The following is a 10640-nucleotide window of genomic DNA, read 5'->3' as shown; positions in this document are numbered from 1 at the left end:
CCTGAAGCCCTACAGAAAAAGGTACAAGTATATTGTGTTGAAAATATCGCAAAAAGTCGTAATATTGTATAATGTATTAGTTGCATGTTGTATTTTGATAAAAATCACTGTGTAGTTTTTCAAAAATATAATGGAAAAAAGGAGAGAAAAAACAAATATCACAGTATGTTGAAAAATATGAAAAAAGTAATGTTGTGTTAAAATAACACAAAAGAAATCAAAGTAAAGCATCTAAAAAACATATATTTAAAAAAAGTTATGTTAGTCAAGTCAAGTTATCAAAACTGCATTGTTTCATCGAAACAGTGTTAAAATCACAAACTCTCCATTCGAGTTTGATTCTTGAAGAAAACTCAATTCGTTACAAATGAATGAATATTTTACCAAGTTATAAAGTTTTCCATACATAAACGTGTATCTTACAGTTCCTTTGTGAGAGAATTACGCACAAATCTGTCATATCAAAACATTCTATTGCAGTATTTTATCTGTTTTATGTGCACTGTTGGAGGAGCCTGTGACCTATGTTTTTTCATTGACATATCTACACTGTAGCTAATGGGCATATGCCATAAAGCCTTGAAACTTGAAAACTTAAAATGATCAGAAACTGCATTGTCTCACTGAAAACAGCTCTAAAGAAAACCCAATTCCAATAAAAGTTTTAGGTGACTTAGTGAATGAGAATTAACGGCTGATAGCAAGATCAGGAGGTGACAGGCAGGGGGAGGGGAGGGGGTGGGAGGAGGTGTGAGGGGAGACAGTCTCACACATCCAGACTCCATTTTTCATGAAGAGCCTCAGACGGAGGGTCTGAACCCGGCACAGATACTGCACCCGTTTCTTGACTGGCGCTCCCGACGGATGGCGGTAAGTTGTCACAGGCGTCTCGCTGATTAAACCCATATCGATGCGTCTCTTTGCCATTTTCGTTTTTGAAAGTTTAGGTGACTTGGTGAGTGGCTTTTTATCTAGTTTGCACTGGATTTCTTTTTTTTTTACCTAGCTCACTCCACCCCCCACCTCTATCTTCTGACATCACAGCATATGCCTGGCTCTCAGACTGCAGCGGTGTTGGGGGGTCGCCCCAGAACTGCTGAAGGGGGGGGGGGCGTGACAGAGGGATGATTCTATCTGGGACGGGGGTCACCCCCGATTTCACACATGATATTTACATCATCTAGGGAAGCACACCAGTAAATGTAGCCTCATGTAACTTCATATAGGGATTCTTTAATAGTTGTGTGAAATAATTAAACAATAAGGGGGTATTAAGATCTTTTAAATTATAAATTTCCTCTCAAAGAGAGTTTGTTGTACACACACACACACACACACACACACACACACAAAACAACATTACATAATGACATGATATTATAATGATAAAAGCACTTATAGATATGTTTAGTTTTACTGTCGGGTCACTCATTATTGGACCCGCGAGCTGCATGATACTGGCGTGTTGTCAGGAGAGGGGGGAGAGCGCTCCGTTTATTATTCCCGTAATATTGTAAATTACTATACACGTTTGAATAGTTAATTAATCTACTATAATTAGTTGGTTTAATATCGAATCATATCAATTTGTTTCAAAGCTCAATAAATAACATCGAAGACCTTTGACCGGCACTTTGCTAATTTTGTCCGGAAGATTTAAACTGTAACGGACATGATGACCGGACAGGAGGGGGGAGGAGGAGGGGGGTGGGTTGAGAAGGGTGGGGGCTGAGAGGAGTGGGGGCTGAGAGGGGTGGGGGCGACAGGGTGGATGTGACACCTGTATGTGAGGGGGAGGGGGGTGGGCTGAGAGGGGTGGGGGGCTACCGGGAGGATGTAACACCTGTACGCGATAACACCTCGAACAAAGGGGCTCATTAGCATATCAAAGGGGGCTCATTAGCATAATTAGGGGGCGGGACTTAGAAGGTGTGACCTGTCACTTTTTTATGCATACTAATGTGATTGAAAGGGGATTGGTAATACTACTATCATGAGAGGGGTTTGAAGCTCTCTGCTTCAGAACCAAAAATAAAAAAACTCCATGTTTGAGCATAATGCTCTGTCATGACGTCTTTTAATATCTTCCTGTTTCTCTTTTTAACATGCAGTATTGACTTCCGGTGGCACCATGCCCACGTAAGACGCAAGGTTTTGTGCTCCGCGGATTTAGTGCCCTACCAAACGATATATGTATCAAAACTCGGCAAATGAACGCCCAACTACACTCTGAGTATGAGCCCTAGTGAAAGAACAACTAGAAATCAGAAATCATCTAAAAACGAGAAGAAATCAATGAAAACAACTACCGCTAGCATTAGCGCGCCTAGCATGGCTAAGTCTGACGTAGCAAGCAAAGCAGGGGGTGCTGCTGAGACAAGCATGGAGGACATTCTACGATCAATAGAGAAATCGAACCAAGAAAAACGAGGGGAAATTCAACTGATGAGAGAAGATGTAAAAGAATTCAAAGGTCAAATTAGTGAGTCATTTAATAGATTGGAAACATCGGTCGGCGGTCTAAGTACACAGCTAACAAAACTGGAGAAGAGGGTCGTTGACGCAGAAGGGCGTATCGGTGCCACGGAGGAGAAGGCCGCGACCCATGGCAGAGCCATTAGCTTTCTACTGCAACAAGAAGCTGAGCTCATCTAAAGATGTGAGGACCTCCAGAACCGGGCGAGAAGAATCCCAGAAGGCACGGAGGGAAGGGATATGGTGGCCTTTATTAAGAAGCTACTTCCAACCGTGTTGCCCTCACTACCACTGAAGGAAGAAGACATCAGAATCGACCGTGCCCATAGGACACTTACCCCGAGGCTGAAAGAGAATGACCCCCCTCGTTCCATTTTGGTAGGATTCGCTGACTACACAGTAAAGGAACAGATCCTACGGCAGGCCTGGACACATGGCCAAGTGAAGATGGGTGATTTACTAATTTACTTCGATAATGATTACTCACCTGAACTCCAGGGAAAACGTGCCCAGGTTAGATATGTCATCAAAGAACTCAAGCAGAAGAATGTCAAAGCGAAGTGCCTATACCCAGCTCGGCTGAGGATGATGGTTGGCTCGGTGGAAAAAACATTTCAGACACTGATGGAAGCCGCTCCGGCGCTTCAGAAAATGAACATTCAGATCCGAGTTGATGAGCGGGACAAACTTCAGAGTGAGCTGACCAGGCGCCGATGGGAGAGACAGGACAACCGCAGAGGGAAAAATGCGAATCTGCTGTCGGAGGAGGACTGTAGGGTTTTCTTCCCTGGAAACGGCTGACAGGCACAATGAAGTAAGCTTGATCATTCAGTCAGAGATGAACATTTGTGAATACGTTTTCTAGAAGGGCTCATTATTTTTATTTTTATTTTTATTTTACATTAGCCTACACTATAGTTTATGTTTGAATTTTGCCGAGTACAGAATGTTACGTTACTAGCATAATGATCGTTTGGGTTAGGATCCGCGGTTGCGACTGACTAAAAAACCGAGTGACTCACACTCAGCCCTAGGGCCGCAGCAGTATAGCCAACGGGCTGGTTCTGCTGCATTTACACGTTGTGTGTTTATCCCAGAGAGATGCCGCCACTCTCTGCCGGGTTCCACAAGGGGACTGGTCGCTTTGCATAGGCCAGTTGAGATATTGGAAGCCAGTTTGAAGTGTTTATCGTTTTTGTTACTCTTTACTCCAGGGGTGGGGAACCTCCGGCCCCCGGGCCGTATACGGCCCGCGAGACCATTTGGTACGGTCCTCGAGGTAATTTATAAACACACGCAAAAAAGAAAAAAATTAAAGAAATCTAGACCGCAAAAGAATGGTGGTTATCTTCCTCCTGGTGATCATCATTTTCTGGTTGTTAAAGTTAAAATGCTTCAAAAAGATCATTTTATTCTACTAACACATCCCTTTTTTCACAGCCTCCAATTTAACCTAATGTATTAACAGCAATATTTCTGTGTTTTAGCTCATGTTGAATACCAGAATCCACAACAGACAGAGGTGAAGTTTATTACATTAATTTTAAAATGTCTGACCTGCTACAATCATTTCAAGTTGACATTCAACCATTTTCAAACCAATTGTCGGCCATGTGAGAAGAGTGACTGAATACATTTGTTTTCACAGGGTCAAAGGTCAGATGATCTGAACTATGCAGCGGTGACGTTTCGTCTGGCTGAATGAAACCAGCGGCCTGCAGCACAGAGACAAGTGGAGTCAAATGCTATTTATTCAGCCACCAGATAAATTCAGAAGCATTAATAAATGCAGACAAGTTATCTTCCCAAATGATAAGGGTATATTTATTTTCAAAGCATTCCATCTCTATTAAATATCCAGATCAGGAGTCTTATAAAAGCCAGGATGAAGTAAACCAATTATTGCAACTCAATCAATTCAACTCTCAATAGTAATAGTGGCAATTGATTTTAAATATACGTCAATTGGTCCACATAATGTCACATGTGGTTAAAATACTGCAGAGACAGAAACATGTATTGTTGTGAAGTCAACTTGGAGAATCCACAGGAGAGCAAAGGGTTAAAAAGTCGGGCTGATTGACAGAGTGGCAGCTGTCTGTAATCAGTCCCTAATTGCTAATCAGCGTCGCTGCAGCTTTAAAAGCACCACACCTGAAAGGAGGGCGGTAATTCAAAGCTGGAGAGGGACAAACTAAAGAGCGTGCGTCCAGCAGCAGCAACGAACCAGCAGAAGAAACTACAAAGAAGCAGCACTGGTGCAGCCATAAAAAGCTGGAGAGGCGGCCGGTGAGAAACGAACTGTGTGGTTTGAGAAGAGTCATACAACTTGCCGTTCGTGGCGCACGTTAGAATGTATAGAATGTACGTTCTAGTTCAGTGTCATTTGTTTGTTTGATGTCCTCAAGCTAAAGCAACATGATTGTTGAGTTAAAAACGAATGTGATTTGTTTATTGAGAGATGTGGTTTGATAGAAACGGTTTGAATGCTGCTAAAAATTCAGTCTATTATATTTGCATTTTTAATGAGACTGCATAAGTTAAAAACTGTTTAAAAACATAATTCGTAAAAATACACTAAGAAAGGAAAAACAATATTCACAAGTGTTAAAAAATATATGTAAAGCATGTATTTTTGCATTTATTATTTCATGTGCATTGTATTTACAGTAATTATTTTTATTTTTCATTTAAGGTTTTTCACCTTACAACCTTACTACATATGCTGTACTGCAAACAACAAAAACTAAAGTAAAGAAGAACTCAAAAGAAAACAAAGTTGTGGTCATTGTATGAGTGAAACCCAGTGAAAACCTCCTATGGACTGTACCATCCCTTTCAAGCGGGGAAACTGCAAAAATACCCAAGGGCTTGACAATTGTTGTATTTTCACTAATACATATTTAGTTAAATCCAGAAAATATTTTTTACCAAATTCATTAAAAGCAATATGTATTGACCAAATGTCTTGTTTGTCATTGAGTCCTGAAAAGGGAGTGAGGTAAATAAAGATGTATAAAGTTTCTGCTTTTCTTGCAATATTTCTGATATCACTTCTAGTCAGGTAGGCTACAAGCACATTGCTATATAAGAATAATTACTGTTGTAAAGATGAGTGTGAACAACAAACAGCATCAGGTGGTCTGCATCAGAGTGAAATGCTGGTTATGCTGCCACCTGTCAGGTTTAAGAGGAACTGCTGCTCAAAGTGTCATTATGCTGTGTCATGTTAACCTGCTGCAGTGCTTTGTGAGTTTTTTAGGGAGAGTCACAGCACTTAAACTATTAAACCTTTTTATGGATGAAATATTGACATGTTAAGAGTAGAAAAAGACACTCATGTATGTATAAATAATAAACATGTATACATTCAGTTTCAGGGTCAACAACATTAAATGTCCTCTTAGCTGTCACATTTTAGGGTCAGTGTTTCAAAAGATTTACAAAAAGCTTCATAATTGGAGCACAGTTGACTATTCATATATTTAGTGCGAATGCTGTTTACAGCATTCCACTATAGTTCTTCGATTTCTTTATTAGTGTGAATGCTGTGCCACAGCATTCCACTATAGTTCTTCGAATCTTTATTCTTCCCCTTATTATTATTTCAGCCAATACTTTGGCTCTCCATAACTTCAGCTTACTTTCAGCTACAGAAACCATTCAAATATTAAACTATTCAGCCTTTTCAGGAATCAATGGGAAACCTTCAACTTTTTAAAAATAGTGTATACTTTTTGAAATATTCAGCTTTTTAACCTGTTAAGCCCGAGAGACCCCGGTACCGGGGCCCTCCCGCAACATCTTGCAGGAAACAGTGTCTGAAGGCATCTTAATATTTAATAAACTATGAATGTTTTATATCCATGTAACGGGAAGAAACTCATCTAACTGATCTTTTTTTTTCAAAAAGAAACCCACAATGCTAACGCTGAGCCTCTGAATTAGCAACGAGCTAAAAATGCTAACAGATTACTGCACCGAAATTCACTCATAAAACCTTATTAATGATCGTGAGATGACACAGAATCGATGGGTACATACATTATCACTCTATGATAAGAACTCGCGACTTTATAAACAAAAACAGACATCAAAACATGTGGCGCTAGGTAGCTAAAAACGCTAACATGGCTTACCTGTGTCGTTGTCTGGTCAAAAGTAGTCTTCAATGGCATTAAAACGATAAAAACGCTGCTGAAGTTAATCCATAGGGTAATCCAATATGTCTGTGTCCCTTTGAAATAATTTCTGATAATCCATAAGCAATAAACCTGCTTTTCCGTTTCCAGATGTCAGAGCGAGAGATAGGTTCACTCTGATGCAAACCTGCGTGCGCAAAGCCCCCACCTTTTATTTTTACCATGTGTGTGTGTGGGGAAATTCCCCTTCGATTCTATTGGCTCTAACGGTCAGAAAGAGATGTCAATCACCAAAATCGACCAATGGGTTTCAGAGAAACGGTAAAACCCCCATTTCCACCCAAATCACCTCAGAGGTGGAGTTTCTTTTGCTAAACCTCTCTAAAAAGGTCAAATGTCACTTGTTTTGCATCAATCTTGAAACAGGGTACTTATTACATGTTGTACTTTGGATTGCCAAAGCTTTTAGTCTACCTTACCATCATCCAAGAGTAGTTTTCACTATAAGTAAAAAAGAATTCTTGGACGGACACTATCATTTACAGTTTTTTACTATGTTCAATCTGAATTTTCTTTAAAATAAAAAACATCTATATTGATTGTGACTTTTCTACATCCAACTCACAGGTTTATCATTACTTTGAGAAAAAAGATTATTAATTTAACCCTTTTAGAAGGGAAGATATGGTCATTTGTTCTGGGAATGTCATTTTCGAGCCTGAGACCTGAAAAACAGGCTCAGGGCTTAACAGGTTAACCTCTTAAGGACGACGGTCCCCCCAGTGGACCCCCCCCCCACCGTTTTTTTTCGAGACTGTGTCTCAGGGCTTCTTAACATTTATGAAACTATTAATGTGTAGCACCAGATTAACGGGAAGAATCTCAGCTAACTGAAGATATGAACCATTTTTACCAAAACAAAACACAAGGGTAATACCAAGCCTCTGAATTAGCACTAAGCGAAAAAATGCTAACGCACTTTAGCACAGAACTCAAGATAAAGATACCCTTATTACTTATCGTAGCTGCACATACAATATATCAGATTAAAGCTGAGACTCCACAGATTATATAGGTATAGTATCATCACTGAGGGAAGCAAACACAGACATCAGAACACGTACCTTTACGGAGCTTTTACGGGAGATCGTCTCACCGTGGCTGTCAATCTGATCAAAAGACGTGTTCAATGGCATTAAAACGAGAAAAAACGCGGCTGAATCGGTTGATCCATAGGTTAATAATGTATCTGTAGCTTTGAAAAAATTATTTATAATCCATAATTCAATTTATATGTAAAAATCGGAGAGAAAAAGTTAGCTGCTAATGGTAGCCAACAGAGTGTATGCAGCTTCCGGTTTTGGCCACGCGTCACTCTCACTCCTTATTTGTTAATAGAGGTTTCTCAATACTCTAATTTCCCCTCCTCGACTCCTCGACTCCTCGGTCCTCCGGTAGTGACCCGGAAATGGATTTCAGCGCGCCATGTTGAAGGACATCTAATTTCTCTAAATGCACATGGAGGACCGAGCATCGAGCATCGAGGAGGCTCTCTGGAGGAGCTCTAACCGAGGAGACACTGATGGGTCCTCCACGGCTCCTCCGCGGATGCATTTCCGGGAACGGTGGAGGCGTTACGCACGGCCGGACTTATCTCAGCCAATGACAGCTCTGCATGCATCCCCTGGATATTATTTTAGTAACTGCTTTCATCGCGACGCGATGTTTCCAGTGAGAACAGCTGTTAGGTCCGTGCAGAAAGCAGAGCAGTGTGTAAAATATATATCACTCAGTATTACAGGCCTACATTACTCTCTGTATTTGTATGCTGTAGTTTAGTACAGGGGTTCCCAACCTTTATTGTGCCAAGGACCGGTAGATACATTAAAAAAAAATCGCGGACCGGTTGTCAATTTTAACTGATTTTAATATTTACTCACCACCAGCAGGTAGCAACAGAGGCTAATTGTATGTAACAGCCTGAACAAATACTAGAACAATATGCATCCAAAACATATTAACAAAGTTTAAAAAAGAACCGGTGTTGTTTTTTGGTTTTTCGGAAAACCAAAAAAACGACATTATTCAGTTTTTAAACCAAAACGGGAAAACAGATAAATCAACGTTTTGGTTTTGTTTGTATGATTTACGGATAATCCAGTGAATGCTGGGAAAACGAGGAGAAGGCACATTATGAAGGAGATGTCCGGTCGCCAGGGTGGGTGTGTGTGTGTGTGTGTGTGTGTGTGTGTGTGTGTGTGTGTGTGTGTGTGTGTGTGTGTGTGTGTGTGTGTGTGTGTGTGTGTGTGTGTGTGTGTGTGTGTGTGTGTGTGTGTGTGTGTGTGTGTGTGTGTGTGACACTGGCATTTGTTTTCAGAAGATATTATGATAGTGTCGTTCGTTCCGGTGCACTCCCGACAGCATAGCACTACATCGAGATTAAGATTAAACTAATTTATTTTGGGAACAGCCGCATATATGCCGGTGTCGGACAGACACAAACACACCGAACACACAGAGCTGAGCTGAGCAGAGCACATACACACACATGCGCCTTGGTGACTGACTGGACATCTCCTTCATAAAACTAATAAAAGGGGGAGTAATCGGGCAGTTCGATGTGTGTAGATGTGTGTGTGGTTAACACGTAGCAGCCTGCGGTCACTCTTAAACTGTTCTGATTAAGTTAAACACAGCGAAGGCGGTGCGTAAAAAGGCACAGCTCTTTACCGAGTATGTCCCGCTGTCTTCTATAAAACAGCTGTGGGCAGCAGATACCGTGAGAGTCCCGGACATGAATTCATAGATCAAGGCAGACTGGTTTACTCTCCTGTTTTGCCAATCCGGTGCTTAAACAAATAGCTCCCTCTACACCCCTGGCCGACATGTCCTTAAAATGAAGTCCGAGTTTGAAATATATCTCAAATAATGTATGCACCACCATTTCCCCACATAAACATAACAGTCTGCAATCAAACGGTTGTCTCCTGTGCGCTCATGCTTGTGCGCACAAGAGGCTGAGACCTTAGGCTGAGCCGCCGAATCCCTCGGAAAAAAAGCCATTTTCAACGGTTTTCTGGTGAAAGATTAACTAGCTACTGGATGAAATAATATGACTGGTGGCATTGCGAAAATTAAACACTTTTTGAAAAAAATATTATGATAAAATATTTTTATATATTTATAATTCTGCAAATATTACGATAAACTCACAGCTATTTCGCGGCCCGGCAGTAACACCTCTGCGGCCCGGTACCGGTCCGCGGACCGGGGGTTGGGAACCCCTGGTTTAGTAGATATCTACAAACAAAGAGTCGATATTTTTTAAGACCATTTAGTGCTTCACATAATAAAATACACATTGGCTAGACCCTCCAGAAAAACGCGGGCTAAAATCCTTGATTATGCGGGCTAAAGTCCTTGATTATGTGGGCTAAAATCCTTGATTATGCGATTAAACATGCGGGGTTTTTATGTGATTTTATGCGGTGAAGTTGCGAAATATGCGGAAATATGCTAAATATGCGAAAAGTTGCGAAATATGCGGGAGGCGGAAAAAAGGTGATTCTTCTCCCACACCCTGTTACTAGGCTACTACTGAATGAAAGTGAGCCCTTTTAAAGAGTTCCTATGATAAACAAGCATACTAGAAGCAAGCTACATCACAAAGTGTTATTTATGTATTTATATATGGGCTATTTTAATCACTCTCTCTCACTCACACACACACACACACACACACACACACACACACACACACACACACACACACACACACACACACACTCTTCTCCGCCTCATTCTGTTTTCATTTACTCGTTCGTTATCTGACCAGCTTCAATCTTGTAGGCTACTCACCTCGTTTTTGTAGCCCTCGAAAGGGTTTTGGAGGTTGATGCCTCGGTGAACGTGAGTTGTTTGACTTTCTTGTCCGCAGCAGCAGAAAGCATTTTAGAATGTTTGAATGAATCAAAGTGGGTCGTCACCGTCGATTTTCTCTTATGCTCCAACACACAGTTGCAC

The sequence above is a fragment of the Trematomus bernacchii genome, unplaced genomic scaffold (genome assembly GCF_902827165.1).
Source record: "Trematomus bernacchii unplaced genomic scaffold, fTreBer1.1, whole genome shotgun sequence".
In the NCBI taxonomy this organism is placed as follows: domain Eukaryota; kingdom Metazoa; phylum Chordata; class Actinopteri; order Perciformes; family Nototheniidae; genus Trematomus; species Trematomus bernacchii.
Note: the sequence above shows the minus strand (reverse complement) of the source record.